The sequence below is a fragment of the Triticum urartu genome, chromosome 3 (genome assembly GCF_003073215.2).
Source record: "Triticum urartu cultivar G1812 chromosome 3, Tu2.1, whole genome shotgun sequence".
Lineage (NCBI taxonomy): Eukaryota > Viridiplantae > Streptophyta > Magnoliopsida > Poales > Poaceae > Triticum > Triticum urartu.
This window is the reverse complement of record NC_053024.1, coordinates 581,410,769-581,430,777: the sequence shown is the minus strand read 5'-3', so window position 1 is coordinate 581,430,777 and position 20,009 is coordinate 581,410,769.

Here is a 20,009-nt window from a genome sequence, read left to right as displayed (position 1 = left end):
ATCACCATCTCTATATCTCAAAACAATTATCAAGTATCAAACTTATCATAGTATTCAACACACTCATAAGAAAGTTTTATTACTAATCTTGTATACCAAGCATATTAAGATTTTAAGCAAATTACCATGCTATTTAAGACTCTCAAAATAATCTAAGTGAAGCATGAGAGATCAATAGTTTCTATAAAACAAATCCACCACCGTGCTCTAAAAGGATATAAGTGAAGTACTAGAGCAAAATTATATAACTCAAAAGATATAAGTGAAGCACATAGAGTATTCTAACAAATTCTAAATAATGTATGGCTCTCTCAAAAGGTGTGTACAACAAGGATGATTGTGGTAAACTAAGAAATAAGGACTCAAATCATACAAGACGTTCCAAGCAAAACACATATCATGTGGTAAATAAAATTATAGCTCCAAGTAAAGTTACCGATAGAAGTAGACGAAAGAGGGGATGCCTTCCGGGGCATCCCCAAGCTTTGGCTTTTAGGTGTCCTTAGATTATCTTGGGGGGTGACATGGGAATCCCCAAGCTTAGGCTCTTGCCACTCCTTGTTCCATAATCCATCAAATCTTTACCCAAAACTTGAAAACTTCACAACACAAAACTTAAAGTAGAAAATCTCGTGAGCTCCGTCAGCGAAAGAAAACAAAAGATCACTTCAAGTTACTGTAATGAACTCATTATTTATTTATATTGGTGTTATACCTACTGTATTACAACTTCTCTATGGTTTATAAACTATTTTACTAGCCATAGATTCATCAAAATAAGCAAACACACACGAAAAACAGAATCTGTCAAAAACAGAACAGTCTGTAGTAATCTGTAGCTAGCGCAACATCTGGAACCCCAAAAATTCTAAAATAAATTGCTGGACGTGAGTAATTTATTTATTAATCATATGCAAAAATAATTAACTAAATAGCACTCTCCAAATAAACATGACAGAAGTTCTCGTGAGCGCTAAAGTTTCTGTTTTTTACAGCAAGTTCAACAAGACTTTCCCCAAGTCTTCCCAACGGTTCTACTTGGCACAAACACTAATTAAACACAAAAAACACAACCAAAACAGAGGCTAGATAAATTATTTATTACTAAACAGGAGAAAAAAGCAAGGAATAAAAATAAAATTGGGTTGCCTCCCAACAAGCGCTATTGTTTAACGCCCCTAGCTAGGCATAACAAGCAAGAATAGATCTAGGTATTGCCATCTTTGGTAGGCAATCCATAAGTGTCTCTCATAATAGATTAATAAGGTAATTTAATTTTCTTTCTAGTAAAGTTTTCCATGCCTTTCCTTAATGGAAATTGGAATCTAATATTTCCTTCCTTCATATCAATAATTGCACCAATCGTTCTAAGGAAAGGTCTACCAAGAATAATAGGACATGAAGGATTGCAATCTATGTCAAGAACAATAAAATCTACGGGCACAATTCCTATTTGCAAGAATAAGAACATCATTAATTCTTCCCATAGATTTCTTAATAGTGGAATCCGCAAGGTGCAAATTTAGAGAGCAATCATCAAAATCACGGAAACCTAACAAATCACACAAAGTCTTTGGAATCGTGGAAACACTAGCACCCAAATCACATAAAGCATAGCATTCATGATCTTTATTTTTAATTTTAATAGTTGGTTCCCACTCATCATAAAGTTTTCTATGGATAGAAACTTCCAATTCAAGTTTTTCTTCAAAAGATTGAATCAAGGCAACAAAGATATGTTTAGTAAACGCTTTATTTTGACTATAAGCATGAGGAGAATTTAGCACGGATTGCAACAAGGAAATACAATCAAACAAAGAGAAATTTTCATAGTTAAATTCCTTGAAATCCATAATAGTGGGTTTAGCAACATCTAGGGTTTTGATTTCTTCAATCCCACTTTTATCAAATTTAGCATCAAGATCAACAAATTCCGAATTCTTGGAACGCCTTCTAGGTAAAGGTGGATCATATTCAGTCCCATCATTATCAAGATTCATATTGCAAAACAAAGATTTAATAGGGGACACATCAATAACTTTTAGAACTTCATCTTTATTTTCATAGCAACTAGAAGAACACGCTCTTATAAAGGCATCTTTCTTAGCACGTACCCTAGCGGTTCTTTCTTTGCACTCATCAATGGAAATTCTCATGGCTTTGAGAGACTCATTGATATCATGCTTAGGTGGAATAGATCTAAGTTTCAAAGAATCAACATCAAGAGCAACTCTATCAACGTTCCTAGCCAAATCATCAATCTTAAGCAATTTTTCTTCAATCATAGCGTTAAAATTCTTTTGTGAAGTAATAAATTCTTTAATATTAGATTCAAAATCAGAGGGCATCTTATTATAATTTCCATAAGAATTGTTGTAGGAATTACCATAATTATTAGAGGGATTACTAGGATAAGGCCTAGGATTGAAATTTCCTCTATACGCGTTATTACCGAAATTGTTCCTACCAACAAAATTCACATCCATAGATTCATTATTATTCTCAATTAAAGTAGACAAGGGCATATCATTAGGATCAGAAGAAACACTCTTATTAGCAAATAATTTCATCCATCTTTCCACTCAAAACATTAATTTCTTCTATCGCATGCACCTTTTTATTAGTAGATCTTTCAGTGTGCCATTGAGAATAATTAACCATAATATTATCTAGGAGTTTAGTAGCTTCTCCTAAAGTGATTTCCATAAAAGTGCCTCCCGCGGCCGAATCTAAAAGATTTCTAGAAGAAAAATTCAATCTGGCATAAATTTTTTGAACAATCATCCACAAATTTAAACCATGAGTAGGGCAATTACGTATCATTAATTTCATTCTCTCCCAAGCTTGTGCAACATGTTCATGATCAAGTTGCTTAAAATTCATAATATCGTTTCTAAGAGAGATGATCTTAGCGGGAGGAAAATACTTAGAGATAAAAGCATCTTTGCACTTATTCCATGAACCAATACTATTTTTAGGCAAAGACGAAAACCAAGCTTTAGCACGATCTCTAAGCGAAAAAGGAAATAGCTTAAATTTAACAATATCATTATCCACATCTTTCTTATTTTGCATGTCACACAAATCAACGAAGCTATTTAGATGAGTAGCGGCATCTTCACCAGGAAGGCCGGAGAACGGATCTTTCATGACAAGATTCAGCAAAGCAGTATTAATTTCACAAGATTCAGCATTGGTAAGAGGAGCAATCGGAGTGCTTATAAAATTATTGTTGTTGGTATTGGTGAAGTCACACAATTTAGTATTATCTTGAGCCATCGTGACAAGCAAGCAAACTAACACACAAGCAAACAAAAAGCAAGCAAACAAAAAGAGGCAAATAGAGAGGGAGGATAGAGAGAGAGAGAGGGCGAATAAAATGGCAAGGGTGAAGTGGGGGAGAGGAAAACGAGAGGCAAATGGCAAATAATGTAATGCAGGAGATAAGGGTATGTGATGGGTACTTGGTATGTTGACTTTTGCGTAGACCTCCCCAGCAACGGCGCTAGAAATCCTTCTTGCTACCTCTTGAGCACCGCGTTGGTTTTCTCTAAAGAGGAAGGGATGATGCAGCAAAGTAGCATAAGTATTTCCCTCAGTTTTTGAGAACCAAGGTATCAATCTAGTAGGAGGCTACGCGTGAGTCCCTCGCACCTGCACAAAACAAATAAATCCTCGCAACCAACGCAAATAGGGGTTGTCAATCCCTATAGGGCCACTTACGAGAGTGAGATCTGATAGATTTGATAAGATAATATTTTTGGTATTTTTATGATAAAGATGCAAAGTAAAATAAAGGAAAAGTAAATAGCAAAGGAAATAACTAAGTAGTACGAGATTAATATGATAAAGATAGACCCGGGGGGCATAGATTTCACTAGTGGCTTCTCTCGAGAGCATAAGTATTCTATGGTGGGTGAACAAATTACTGTTGAGCAATTGACAGAATTGAGCATAGTTATGAGAATATCTAGGTATGATCATGTATATAGGCATCACGTCCGAGACAAGTAGACCGACTCCTGCCTGCATCTACTATTATTACTCCACTCATCGACCGCTATCCAACATGCATCTAGAGTATTAAGTTAAAAACAGAGTAATGCCTTAAGCAAGATAACATGGTGTAGAGGGATAGACTCATGCAATATGAAGAAAACCCCATCTTGTTACCCTCGATGGCAACAATACAATACGGGCCTTGCTACCCTTACTGTCACCGGGAAAGGACACCACAAGATTGAACCCAAAGCTAAGCACTTCTCCCATTGCAAGAAAGATCAATCTAGTAGGCCAAACCAAACTGATAATTCGAAGAGACTTGCAAAGATAACCAATCATACATAAAAGAATTCAGAGAAGATTCAAATATTATTCATAGATAGACTTGATCATAAACCCACAATTCATCGGTCTCAACAAACACACCGCAAAAAGAAGATTACATCGAATAGATCTCCACAAGAGAGGGGGAGAACATTGTATTGAGATCCAAAAAGAGCGAAGAAGCCGTCTAGCTACTAACTATGGACCCGTAGGTCTGAGGTAAACTACTCACACTTCATCGGAGAGGCTATGGTGTTGATGTAGAAGCCCTCCGTGATCGATGCCCCCTCCGGCGGAGCTCCGAAACAGGCCCCAAGATGGGATCTCATGGACACAGAAAGTTACGGTGGTGGAATTAGGGTTTTGGCTCCGTATCTGATCGTTTGGGGGTACGTGGATATATGTAGGAGGAAGGAGTACGTCGGTGGAGCAACAGGGGGCCCACGAGGGTGGAGGGCGCGCCTGGTGGGGGTGGGCACGCCCCCTACCTCGTGCCTTCCTGTTTCGTTTCTTGACGTAGGGTCCAAGTCTCCCTGGTCTTATTCGTTGAGAAAATCACGTTCCCGAAGGTTTCATTCCGTTTGGACTCCGTTTGATATTCCTTTTGTTTGAAACCCTAAAACATGCAAAAAAATGACAATTCTGGGCTGGGCCTCCGGTTAATAGGTTAGTCCCAAAAATAATATAAAAGTGGATAATAAAGCCCAATAATGTCCAAAACAGTAGATAATATAGCATGGAGCAATCAAAAATTATAGATACGTTGGAGACGTATCAACATTCTCCCTCTTTATGTAAACCTTGTAAAATAAGAGAGAATATGCATAAGTATTGTGACATAATGTGTAATATCGGCCCATAATGCAATAAATATCGATATAAAAGCATGATGCAAAATGGACGTATCAATACCCTAAGAAAACTATTGGGTATACCTTCTACCACAGATCCGAAGGCAAGGTCTTGGTTGCCAAGAATGATCCTTTCTAGAGAAAGAGTTTCTCTCGAAAGAAGTAAGTGGGAGGAAAGTGGAACTTGATGAAGTACCGCCTCTCGAACTGGAGAGTAGTGCAGCGCAATAATTTTTTTCTGCGGTGCCTGCACCAACTAGAGAGGAAGTTAATGATGTTGATCAAGGAACTTCGGATCAAGTTACTACTGAACTTCGTAGGTCCACAAGGACACGTTCCGCACCAGAGTGGTACGGTAACCCTGTACTAGAAATCATGTTGTTAGACAATGGTGAACCTTCGAACTATGAAGAAGCGATGGCGGGCCCGGATCCGACAAATGGCTTGAAGCCATGAAATCCGAGATAGGATCCATGTATGAAAACGAAGTATGAATTTTGACTGACTTCCCGATGATCGGCGAGCAATAGAAAATAAATGGATCTTTAAGAAGAAGACAGACGCGGATGGTAATGTGACATTCTATAAGGCTCGGCTTGTCGCTAAGGGTTATCGACAAGTTCAAGGGGTTGACTACGATGAGACTTTCTCACCCGTAGCGAAGCTGAAGTCTTCCGAATCATGTTAGCAATTGCCGCATTCTATGATTATGAGATATGGCAAATGGACGTCAAGACGACATTCCTTAATGGTTTCCTTAAGGAAGAACTGTATATGATGCAGCCAGAAGGTTTTGTCGATCCTAAGAATGCTGACAAGGTGTGCAAACTCCAACGCTCAATCTATGGGCTGGTGCAAGCATCTCGGAGTTGGAACATTTGATTTGGTGAGATGATCAAAGCGTTTGGGTTTACGCAGACTTATGGAGAAGTCTGTGTTTACAAGAAAGTGACTGGGAGCTCTGTAGCATTTCTCATATTATATGTGGATGACATACTATTCATGGGAAATGATATATAATTCTTGGAAAGCATAAAGGCCTACTTGAATAAGTGTTTTTCAATGAAGGACCTTGGAGAAGCTGCTTATATATTAGGCATCAAGATCTATAGAGATAGATCGAGACGCCTCACTGGTCTTTCACAAAGCACATACCTTGGCAAGATATTGAAGAAGTTCAATATGGATCAGTCCAAGAAGGGGTTCTTGCCTATATTGCAAGGTGTGAGATTGAGCACGGCTCAATGCCCGACCACGTCAGGAGATAGAGAAAAGATGAGTGTCATCCCCTATGCCTCGGACATAGGGTCTATTATGTATGCCATGCTGTGTACCAGACCTGATGTATACCTTGCCGTAAGTTTGGTAGGAAGGTACCAAAGTAATCCCGGCATGGAACACTGGAAAGCGGTCAAGAATATCCCGAAGTACCTTAAAAGGACTAAGGATATGTTTCTCGTTAAAGGAGGTGATGAAGAGCTCGTCGTAAAGGGTTACGTCGATGCTAGCTTTGACACAGATCTGGATGACTCCAAGTCACAAACTGGATACGTGTATATTTTGAATGGTGGGGCAGTCAGCTGGTGCAGTTGCAAGCAAAGCGTCGTGGCAGGATCTACATGTGAAGCGGAGTACATGGCAGCCTCGGAGGCAGCACATGAAGCAATCTGGATGAAGGAGTTCATTACCGACCTAGGAGTTATTCCCAATGCGTCGGGCCCGATGACTCTCTTTTGTGACAACACTGGAGCTATTGCCCTTGCCAAGGAGCCCAGGTTTCACAAGAAGACCAGGCATATCAAGCGTCGCTTCAAATCCATTCGTGAAAATGTTCAAGATGGAGACATAGATATTTGTAAAGTGCATACAGACCAGAATGTCGCAGATCCGTTGACTAAACCTCTTCCACGAGCAAAACATGATCAACACCAGAACTCTATGGGTGTTCGATTCATCACAATGTAACTAGATTATTGACTCTAGTGCAAGTGGGAGACTGCTGGAAATATGCCCTAGAGGCAATAATAAAATGGTTATTATTATATTTCCTTGTTCATGATAATTTTCTATTGTTCATGCTATAATTGTGTTATCCGGAAATCGTAATACATGTGTGAACACATAGACCACAACATGTCCCTAGTGAGCCTCTAGTTGACTAGCTCGTTTATCAATAGATGGTTACTGTTTCCTGACCATGGACGTTGGATGTCATTGATAACAGGATCACATCATTAGGAGAATGATGTGATGGACAAGACCCAATCCTAAGCATAGCACAAGATGGTGTAGTTCGTCTGCTAAAGCTTTTCTAATGTCAAGTATCATTTCCTTAGACCATGAGATTGTGCAACTCCCGGATACCGTAGGAATGCTTTGGGTGTGCCAAACGTCACAACGTAACTGGGTGGCTATAAAGGTGCACTATGGGTATCTCCGAAAGTGTTTGTTGGGTTGGCACGAATTGAGACAGGGATTTGTCACTTCGTGTGACGGAGGGGTATCTCTGGGCCCACTCGGTAGGACATCATCATAATGAGCTCAATGTGACCAAGGAGTTGATCATGGGATGATGTGTTACGAACGAGTAAAGAGACTTGCCGGTAACGAGATTGAACAAGGTATAGGGATACCAACGATTGGGTTGGCACGAATCGAGACTGGGATTTGTCACTCCGTGTGACAGGGGGGTATCTCCGCGCCCACTCAGTAGGACATCATCATAATGAGCTTAATGTGACCAAGGAGTTGATCACGGGATGATGTGTTACGAACGAGTAAAGAGACTTTCCAGTAAAAAGATTGAACAAGGTATAGGGGTACCAACGATCGAATCTCGGGCAAGTATCATACCGGTAGACAAAGGGAATTGTGTACGGGATTGATTGAATCCCTGACATCGTGGTTCATCCGATGAGATCATCGTGGAGCATGTGGGAGCCAACATGGGTATCCAGATCCCGCTGTTGGTTATTGGCCGGAGAGATGTCACGGTCATGTCTGCATGCCTCCCGAACCCGTAGGGTCTACACGCTTAAGGTTCGATGACGCTAGGGTTATAGGGAATAGATGTACGTGGTTACCGAATGTTGTTCGGAGTCCCGGATGAGATCCCAGACGTCACGAGGAGTTCCGGAATGGTTCGGAGGTAAAGATTTATATATGGGAAGTCCCGTTTTGGACACCGAAAGTGTTCTGGGCGTTATCGGTAACGTACCGGGATCACCGGAAGGGTTCGGGGGTCCACCGGGAGGAGCCACCAGCCCCGGAGGCCTGCGTGGGTCAAGTGTGGGAAGGGACCATCCCCTAGGTGGGCTGGTGCGCCTCCCACAAGAGGCCCAAGGTGCAGGGAAGGGCAGAAAGGGGAAACTCTAGGCTCAGATGGGCCTAAGGCCCACCTAGGGTGCTCCCCCCTCTCTCCCCCTCTGGTCGCCCCCTAGATGCATCTAGGGCTGGCCGCCACCCCTAAGGGGGAACCCTAGATGGGGGCGCAGCCCCCTCCCCTTCCCCTATATATAGTGGGGGTATTGGGGCTGCTAGAGACACGAGTCTCCCTCTCTCTTGGCACAACCCTACCCCTCTCCCTCCTCGTCTCTTGCAGTGCTTGGCAAAGCCTTGCTGGAGTGCCACGCTCCTCCACCACCACCACACCGTCGTGCTGCTGGATGGAGTCTTCCCCAACCTTCCCCTCTCTCCTTGCTGGATCAAGGCGCGGGAGACGTCACCGGGCTGCACGTGTGTTGAACGCGGAGGCGCCGTTGTTCGGTGCTTAGATCGGATTCGGCCGTGATCTGAATTGCTTCGTGTAAAACTCCACCGACCGTGTTCTTGCAATGCTTCCGCATCGCGATCTTCAAGGGTAAGAAGATGCACTCCCCTCTCTCTCGTTGCTAGTTTCTCCATAGATTAATCTTGGTGATGCGTAGAATTTTTTTAATTTCTGCAACGATCCCCAACAGCTACAACAAATATCTTATAAATGTGTTTGTTACAAATGAGGAGAGATATAGTTTATAAATTACCTAGGAATAAATAGTGAATCCATGTGTACTTAAAATGTGCATACATGCAATCTTATACTTGTATTAATATCGTATAATCTGGCTCTAAGTATTTTATAATATTTGTTCCACTAGCCTCTATTGTATGTGTGAGTGTTGAAAATTGCTACACACAACCAAAATTGGAAGTCACAACAACATCAACTGAACATGGTGTTGGGGATATTACTACCGGACGTAAACCGGCCAGGAGTAGCCGGATTAACTTTATGAAGATTAGAAGCCCATGAAGATGTGAAGATGATGGCGCTTTACGAAGGCCCAAGTCCCAGAAGTGAGTTAAGGCCTGTAGATGTAAACCGGCTTAATCATGTAACTTTCTTTGTAAGATAGGAAGTGTAGAGACCGAACTGGAAACGTTTATGATCCGGCTTCGGGACTCTGTAAACCGACGGGCGCCACCCATGTATATAAGGGGACGACCCGGCAGCGGTTCAAGGGACAGACAACAACTCGAGAGCCAGACAAAGCGGATTCACTCCCTGGCCTTCGAAACCCAAGCGATACCAATCACAACTAGACGTAGGCTTTTACCTTCATCAAAGGGGACAAACTAGTATAAAACTCCCCGTTTCCCCTTGTCCGGTTTAACCCCTTTAAGCTAACCTGTTGCGATGGCTCCACAACTAAGTCCTTTCAGAAGGACATCTTCCGTGACAAACCCACGATAGTTGGCGCCCACCGTGGGGCTATCGCACGATGGTTTCGAGTTCTTGAAGGGCATCTTTGATGGACTCAAGGGATATGCTGTGGGCCGGATGACAAAGAGTCATCGTGGCAAGCTCTACATCGACAACGCATGATGGGGTCCCGAGGCCGATTCAATTGAATATGGGTACCGGGTCCCCTTTGGTGGGATTCACGTCTTCATCGGCAAGATTGGCGAACCGGCCCCTGAGCCGGACAGCTGCACCGACATCATCGAAACGGCTCAGCGTACAAGTTCTTCGCCGGTTCAGCCCGTGATGAAGCACGTCTTCGTAGGTGCTATCCATGGAGCAGAATGCGAGGACGGACCAGCGTCCGATGGAGAAACTATTGTCTGTTCCGACGACGAGTCTTCTGGAGAAACCGAATCGCTTTATCAGTTACAAGATGGCCGGATTGGTGGGGGATCCGAGGGCAACAGTATTCCGGACCTCCCTGATCTGCCAAACCGGGCCGCTATCTTCATGGCCGGTACACAGTCAGTGCCTCACTCATCAACTGCTGCAGCAATGCTCTCCGGTTCAACAACGGCCACACCGGCGGGGGCAGGAAGCTCTGTGCCGCCTCCGGCTCAAGTCCTGTCTGACTTGTTTGACGCTTTGGCAGCATTGATGGCCGCAGAGGTGGATGCAGCAGCCAGGGATCAGCACAACACGGAGATTGCAAAGGTAAAGGATCAGATAGCCCAGGCTAAAGCGGACCTAGCGGCGGAGAACGCTAGGATGGCTACAGAACAGGCTGAATTGGAAGCACAGGCCTACCGGATTAGGTTGGATCAGAACGCTTCCGAAGAAGTCCTGAGAAGAAGGTACCGATCGCATCTCCCGTCGGGTTATGAGCCGCGAAATCTCTTCAACACACCAGGAGCAGGAGCTAGTCACCAGCCGGTACTGAACTGGGGCCAGTTCAACCGCGCACGATGGACCCACCTCGCCAGAATAACATTGTGCCACAGCATGTACCAACACCTCCCGGGCATTATTCCAACCCGTTGGACAATATTGTGGCCGCCGCTTCACGCCTGGCAGCCCTCCCAACCGATGGCAAATCCCTAGTTGCGATTGAGGCACGTCGAGCTAGAGACCTCCTTCAAACGGCGCTAAACCAGCAGCAGGCATACTCACACAGTTGGGAGAGGATTCATTCTACTCCCCGTCCAAGCCGGAGCTACAGCAAACACGTGGAGGATGAACCGGCTGTGTCAAGCAGCGCACGTCGCCGTAACTCGCCGCGAGGGCACAACCCGGCAGGGGGAGGTGCTAATGCACAAGATGTGGTGGATCATGGCCGCGCGCGTCGGGAGGCCGAGTTAGCAGCTCGACACGGAGCGCGTCAACATACTCCGGTTCACCCTACCGCTTCAATAGAACCCGGGGTGGTATTCAGTTCCTTAGGGGTGCCGTGTCTCACCCCCGCTTTGCATAATGTGAGACTGCCCAAGGATTTCAAAGGACCTCGTAAAGTGCCCAATTACAACGCCAATTTGCATCCTGAGGCATGGGTTGAAAGTTACGAGATGGCAATGGAGATGCTGGACGTGGACGAAGCGGTATGTGCCAAATACTTCACCATGATGTTGGAGGGAACAGCTCGTACTTGGTTAAAGAGCTTACCAGTTAATTCTGTTGGATCATGGGCCGATTTGAAGCACCGGTTTATCCAGAACTTCAAGGATACTTGTAAGCAACCGATGTCAATTGTGGATCTGGCCGCTTGTGTCCAAGAGGAAGGGGAGTCCATGACCCATTGGGTCAAGCGGGTCTCAGCAATTTTGCACTCATCGGATCGTATCAATGCAGATACCGCAGTACTAACGTTGGAGGGAAATTGCCGTTTTCTGCCGCTCAAACAGAAGTTAGGAAGGCTCAAGCGTCACTGCAATGATATGTCAACGCTCATGGCCGCTTTGGTTAAGTACGCCGATTCAGATAATACCAAGGACCCGGATTCAGAGGAGGACAAACCGGGGAAAGGGAAGAAGAACGGCAACGCCAAGGGTCAGCAGCATAATCCGGCAGGCCATGGGAACAGTGGTAAGCGCAAGGCCGACAACAACTTGGAATTTGTAGCTAACACCAATGCTCAGGAGAATGGCCAGCGCCGCAAGGGCAAGCAGCCCCAGAGGGGCGGAGGTTCAGGCCCCAATTTGGAACGCCTATTAAATCAACCCTGTCCAAAGCATGGATCAAAGGAGAAGCCAACATTGCATCTTTGGAAGGACTGTTATATCATGCGGGATTTCAAGAACTCCAATATGTTCCAGTATGATAATGGCCCGCCCGGCGATTCAGGAGGTGGTTACCACGGGCCGGGTTACGGAGGTGGCAGTTCCGATTTAGGGTTTCAAGGCAACCAAACCGGACACAACAATCAAGGGCACCGAGGCAACCAGGGAGGTTACAACCATCAGGGGAACCACCACCAACAGCAGCAGTCGGGTTACCAGAGCAATCCCAAGCAGCTAAATAGCGGGCAATATCATGTCTTCACTACTAGTTTGTGTAAACGTGATCAGAAGCTTCACAAGAGGGCAGTAAACTCTGTTGAACCGGCAGTGCCTCAGTATTTGCGCTGGTCTGAGCAACCCATTTTGTGGAGTAGAGAGGATCACCCCCCCGGGTTGACAATCCGGGTCACTTGGCCTTGGTGGTGGCCCCTCAAGTTGGGGGGGTATAAGTTCACCAAAGTCCTCATGGATGGGGGAAGTAGTATCAATATCCTATATTATGATACATTCCGCCGTATGGGGTTGGCAGATAAGAATCTTAAACCGTCAAATACCGTTTTTCATGGTGTGGTGCCTGGTAAATCTGCATATCCGGTGGGCAAGATAGCCTTAGAGGTGGCTTTTGGAGATGATTATGATTCGAGGTCAGAAACATTGACTTTTGAGGTGGTAAAAATCAAAAGCTCGTATCACGCCCTGTTTGGGCGGCCGGCTTATGCTAAGTTCATGGCAAGGCCGTGTTATGTTTATCTACAGCTTAAAATGCCAGGTCATAAGGGGACTATCACAGTACATGGAAGCAGAAAGATCGCTTTGGAGTGTGAGGAAGGTGATGCGGCTTATGCTGAGTCGGTTTGTGCCATGGAGGAGTTGAAATTCTATAAGGAGCAAGTTGATCCGGCAGATATGACCTCTTTGAAAAAGCCGACTACGGAACATGATCCGGCGTTGAAGTTCAAATCGGCTATAGACACTAAGATGATTGATTTTGTTCCTGGCGACTCATCCAAACAATTCAGCATCAGCGCTAACCTGGATCCCAAATAGGAAAGCATGCTCATCGAGTTCATCCGTGAGAACCGGGACATCTTTGCATGGAAACCGTCTGACATGCCAGGTGTACCGAGGGAACTCGCTGAGCACACACTTAACATTGATCCTAAGTTTAAACCGGTCCGGCAGTTTCTCCGCCGCTTCAATGAAGAAAGGCGTAAGGCTATCGGTGAAGAGGTAGCTCGGTTGTTGGCCGTAGGGTTTATCGTGGAGGTCTTTCATCCAGAGTGGTTGGCTAATCCGGTGCTGGTTCTTAAGAAAAACGGCACTTGGCGTATGTGTGTGGATTACACAGATTTAAACAAAGCTTGCCCTGCAGACCCCTTTGCCCTCCCTCGCATTGATCCATAATTGATGCTACGGCAGGTTGTGACCGTTTGTGTTTTCTGGATGCTTATTCTAGTTATCATCAGATCAAAATGGCGGTTAAAGACCAGGAGAAGACAACTTTCATAACTCCCTTTGGAGCCTTCTGCTATGTCTCCATGCCCTTTGGACTTAAGAGTGCCCAGGAAACTTATCAGCGCTGTGTTCAGAATTGCCTTCATAAGCAGATTGGGCGCAATGTTCATACATATGTGGATGATATTGTGATAAAGTCTAGAAAGGATGAAACATTGATAGATGAATTGAGAGAAACCTTTGACAACCTCCGGGTTTACAAGATGATGCTCAATCCAGAGAAGTGTGTTTTTGGTGTCCCGGCAGGCAAACACTTGGGTTTTCTTGTGTCAAACAGAGGCATCGAGGCTAATCCGGAAAAAATTTCAGCAATCACGTCTTTGGCTAAACCGGCGTGTATCAATGACGTTCAACGTCTGGCCGGCCGGATTACAGCTTTGAGCCGTTTTATCAGTCGTCTCGGGGAGAAGGCCATCCCTTTATATCAGATGCTCAAGAAAACAGATAACTTTGTCTGGAGCGAGGCAGCTGATAAAGTGTTCGAGGATCTGAAAAAGCAGTTAGCTGAACCGCCCGTGCTTGCAGCACCGATTGATAAGGAGCCGTTATTCCTATATGTGGCTGCTAATGCCCGAGCTGTTAGCGTGGCTATCATGGTGGAGCGCAAGGAAGTTGGCAAGGAATATCCGGTTCAACGGTCGGTTTATTATATCAGTGAAGTGCTCATTGAGTCAAAGCAGAGGTATCCACATTGGCAGAAGCTGGTGTATGGAGTGTTTATGGAAAGCCGGAAGCTTAAACACTATTTTCATGGCCATCCCATCACAGTGGTCAGTTCAGCCCCTCTGGGAGATATCATTCAAAACAGAGAAGCAACTGGCTGGATTGCTAAGTGGGCTATCGAGCTTGGACCTCATGGACTCAAATATATACCCCGCACAACGATCAAATCCCAGGCACTCGTGGACTTCATCAATGATTGGACGGAGTTACAGGCACCTGAAGAGAAACCAGAGAATACATATTGGACTATTCATTTTGATGGGTCCAGACAGTCAGAGGGCTCGGGGGCTGGAGTCATACTAACTTCCCCACGAGGTGACAAGTTTTGTTATGTCCTCCGTTTAATGTTCCCTTGTACTAACAATGCAGCTGAATATGAGGCCTTGCTCCACGGTCTTCGTATGGCTAAGGAAATGAACTTAAGCTGGGTTAAGTGCTTCGGGGATTCAGATCTGGTGGCTCAATAGGTGTCTGGCACTTGGGATTCTAAAGACCCACTCATGGCTGCATATCGACGAGAGGTGGACACAGTGGCTGGTCACTTCAAGGGTTATCAGGTGGACCATATAGACCGGCGAAAGAATGAAGCGGCGGACGCTTTAAGTCGTCTTGGTTCTCAGCGTAAACCGGTTCCGCCGAATGTCTTTCTTGACGTATTGCATAATCCGTCAGTCAAGGTACCAACCGAAGAAGAGTTGGCTATTCCAGATCCGTAGGCTCAATTGGTGGCAGCTCTGCACGTCATACCAGATTGGACAATCCCATATCTGGCTTACATGAACCGGGGCGAGTTACCAGATGATGAAAAGTTGGCTCAACAGATAATCCGGCGTTCCAAGTCCATGACCATACTCAACGGGGAGTTACATCATTACAGCGTTTCAGGAGCAATTCAACGTTGTGTTTCTCCTCAAGAGGATTGTGAGATTTTGCGAGAAATCCATGAAGGAGATTGCGGTCACCACGCCGGTTCAAAACTTTGGTTGCTAAAGCTTTTCGCCACGGTTTTTACTAGTTGATAGCGCATGCTGATGCGGAGGATTTAGTCAAGAGATGTGACGGTTGTCAAAAATTTGCCCGCCGTGCGCACATTCTGGCCCAAGAGTTGAGGATGATTCCAATAACTTGGCCATTTGCGACTTGGGGCCTTGATATGGTTGGACCCTTCAAGCGATCCAAGGACAAAAAGACCCACCTGTTAGTAGCAGTTGATAAATTTACCAAATGGGTGGAGGCAGAACCAGTCAGTAAGTGTGATGCGGCCACGGCGGTTAAGTTCATCAAAAAGGTGATACTTCGGTTTGGCTTTCCACACAGTATTATAACTGATAATGGTACTAACCTGTCAAAAGGGGAGATGGAGGAATTTTGCCAACGTGAGCACATCCGGCTCGATCTAGCATCAGTGGCTCACCCCTAGTCTAATGGTCAAGCAGAGAGGGAAAATCAAGAAATTCTATGAGGTATCAAACCCAGGCTTATGGTTCCTTTAAAGCGGACACCGGGTTGTTGGGTTGAGGAGCTACCTTCTGTGTTATGGAGCATCAACACCACACCCAATAGGTCTACGTGTTACACACCTTTCTTCATGGTTTATGGAGCGGAGGCAGTTCTTCCTAGTGACATCCGTCACGACTCACCCCGTGTGACAGCCTACGTTGAAGCTGATAATGAGAAGGCACGGAAAGATTCCCTGGACCTGTTGGATGAAGAGTGTGATCTTGCAGCAGCACGTTCGGCGATTTATCAACAAGATCTCCGACGTTATCACAGCCGCCGGGTTAAGACCAGAACCTTTCAAGAAGGTGATTTGGTGCTCCGGCTCATCCAGGATCAGACTGATATGCACAAGTTATCCCCACCTTGGGAAGGACCCTTTGTGGTTAGCAAGAATCTGCACAACGGGTCTTACTACCTCATTGATGTTCGAGAGCACAAAGACTCACGTAAATCGGAGGAGACCAAGCGGCCATGGAATATAGCTCTTCTTCGGCCTTACTATACTTGAAGCCATCGGCTCTTCATATGTACATATTTATGACGATGTATATATTATATAATAAACCGGAGCCTCTGTTACAGCAGGGTATATGTTATTTTTACATCTTGTGTGTGCTTACAAGAGTTTACTGACAAAGCGGAGTTTTTTGTTAATCCGGTCTCAGCAGCCGCACGGATATAAAGAAAATCACTAGGGGGCTTGGTCATATCTAAACCATAGCTACACCTCTTGACCGGTTTAAAACCACGAAGGGATATCACTAGCGGGCTTGGTTGTTGTCACACCATAGCTACACCTCTTGATAGGCGTTTAAGCCACAAAAGAAAAATGTGGAGCCAAAGAGAGTGTTGCACAAAGCACAAACTCAAACATGGGCACACACTGAGCACAGCTCACAAAGTTACTTGGGGGCTCTTTTTGCAAAGCAACAAAGAGTTTGAAAGCACCCTTGTAATTGGCTATCAAGCCACGGCTTGGAAGCCTGGTGTATTCACCTAAAACCCCGGGTTAACCTGCCTTCATCAAGTAAGCCACTCCTATCCAGGTAATCCTGGTATGACCCGCCGAACGTTTGACAAGTCAATCTTCTGCAGACCCTAAACTTGTCAAAGTTAAAACGACGATTGGTTAATTGGAGGCCCATCTTAAAAGGCTTTGTTAAATGGTTTAACTCAGAGGCCTGGCAGCCCATGAAAAGCCTCGATTTGGAGCCTGGCAGCTCATAAAAAGCCTTGCATATGTCCTTTTTGAGTCTTATTTGTTGAAGATTTTTTACTTTCTAAAAGTTCATAAATGTCTTCTGATAAACTGGTGTCCTTGACCCGTCTTGCCTTTCAACTACAAGTTGTCAGTGCATGATCAGTTATAAACCGGTGTTCATTGTCCCGGTCTGGTTTTACTAAATCACCAGTGCTATAAAGAAAACCCGGTGATTGTTATATCCCGGTACGGTTTATTATCATAATCCGGCATTATAAGGATGGAATTATTATCACTTCGGATTAGCTGTTAGCACCTTTACCAAAACAGTTGGTCAACCAACGAGGTATGTTGCACATATTACTTTTTATACAACAACTTTGATCATTCATCTAAGTATTGTATATATGTTGAGCATCATAACCCGTCCAGTGGTAAACCACTAGGACACTTTGCAAGTTTTTGTATTCAGGAACAAAACTATTCCTGAGCTATTCATAAATATATCCCAAAAGGTGGAACAAGTTGTCACGAGGTATTACAAAACATGCTCGATGGCATGGCAGATAACGGAGTTTTGGCTATCCTATTACAAGAAGTTTTCAAAGCGGCTCCAATTGCATAATTGTTTTCAAAGTATTGGCACACAGTAGCCAGTAAACCGGCAACCAGTTTAAGACGCTTCGTCTGGACGGTTTGATGGTTGAGGGTCAGTTGGTGTGGGCACTTCTTCATCCCTCCCCAGACGCTGGAAATCAACCGTCGACCAATCGATTCCAGTTAAAGCTTGAAACACTGCCTCTTCATGGATAAGATTGGATGGATTAATATCAGGAGCATAAGTGTGCTTATGAATCGGAGGCACAAGTTCTTCAACTTCATGGATTATGGCAGGCTATCTTTTCCCTTCAGCGTCATAAGCCGGTTGAAAATGGGACAAGTCTGTATCTTCGGCCAGCTTGCTGGCTATTGGCCGCATCTCTTTGGTCAGCCGCCGGAGGTCATCATTGTCGAAGTTTGCACTGTCCTCCTTCACGCCTGGGTATCCTTTTATGACATCCTCTGCTTCAAGGTCTGGAATCCAGGCTTTGGCTCGAATAAGTGCGGTTAAAGCTCCTGCTCTTGCAGCCGCCTTCTTCAATTCGACAATCCGGGCTGGTAACATGGCCAGTTTCTCAAGTGTTTCTTTTATCAGGGTTGGTGCCGGTTTGTTGTAAGCCGCCGTGCAAATAGCCCGCTGAGACCCAGAATATAACTATTCAATCAAAGTATACGCCGCTTTGAGCTTCATCCGCATGTCTGTACCAAGATGAGCAATCCGAGTGCCTGCCAAGGGTTTATGTCAAAATTCTGGCCAATGATAAGGTTCATTGAATTGCGCAAAACACATAAGGAGATATTTACCAAAGATAGCAGAAGTCATAGCGTTGATCTGCTGCCTCAAGCCAGCTAGTTCATCTACAATTGGTTTCAGGGCTGCCTCGGCGTCTTCAGCTCTTTTGGTTAAACCGGATTTTTCGGTTTCCCAGTCAGCACGATCTTTGTTGAAAGATTCTTTCAGCTTTTCCATTACGGCCAGGGCTTGGGTCAGCTCCTCTTTGGCCTTTGCAGCTTCTGCTTGTTGTGACTTCACATTCTCTTGCAAGTCAGAGTTTCGGGCATCTCTATTCCTCAATTCAGCCTGCAACACTGAAGGTATATTAAACAACAGGATGTATATATGTACTAAATACAAAGCGTATAACAAGTTATACACTTCATACTTGGGGGCTAATGCCTACTTGCTCTCAATTATTACATTTTATACAAGTCTCCAGAACAATGCAAGCATTATCCTTGACACTTGGGGGCTAATGTATGTCTGTTCTAAAACGGATGCATGGATTAAAACCCCGATTAACTTGCCAAGTTAAACCGGCCTTTGGGGGCTACACTGCGGAAAGCTATCTAATTGTTAAAAGAGGAGTCTTGGTTCTTATTAGAGACCTGACATTTTGAGGGTCAATGATGAGAAACTTAAAGTGCTACAAAGACCCGGTTTATGATTAACATCATAAAACGGCCCTTGGGGGCTACTTGGGCTAGTATTTCAACTTTGAATCAACGAACAAAGGGAGATGAAAATACCTCATATCACTCCTTCATCAAACTCACCAAACCGGCTTCATAGTCCCGGTTTGAGTGAAGACGGTTCAAGAAGCCAGAATGAAATTCTTCAGCGTTGAGATGAGCATAATTCGATAAATCACTACTCCATTTGCCTTTTTCTCTAGCAACCTGTTCTTCCTTGGCACTATGTTGAGCCAATATTACGGGATGGCCAGGAGAGCTGTGGCCCATTCCTGTAATGATAACATCGTCTCCTTGACCTTCAGTGTTTTTGGCTGGTGATAATGGAGTCTCAGCATCTCTCACCGGACTAGCACGGTTTGGCTCGGCCGGTTCAGTGTCAGGCGCGGCAGGTTCAGCGTCCGTTGGTTCATCCGTGTTTTGGCCTTGAAGGGACGGGTCGTTAGAGGCGGCTTCAGGATGAAGGCCCTCCGGTTCACAAGTCTGGTCTGGATCACCTCTTGGTTCCTCTTCAACAGTGGCTGGGTCTTCGGGTGGATTGTTGACCCGAGATTTCTTGCTGGGTCTGGCTTTGGCTCTGCAGACAAAATTAAAAGGAGGGTTAACATTTTATTCCAGATTTACAACACATTGAGATGCAAGATTGCAAAGCTTACCCAGCCACAGTTTTCAGAGGGGGAGTTGAGTTGCTGTCGATTCACCAGAGGATGAGGGAGGTGTCACCTGATAATTGGAATCAGATGGATTAAGAGGTTGTCTGAAATAACCTACCTTGGGATAAGAATTGTCAGGAGTAGGAGAGACCTCAGACCGGCGCTTCCGAACCG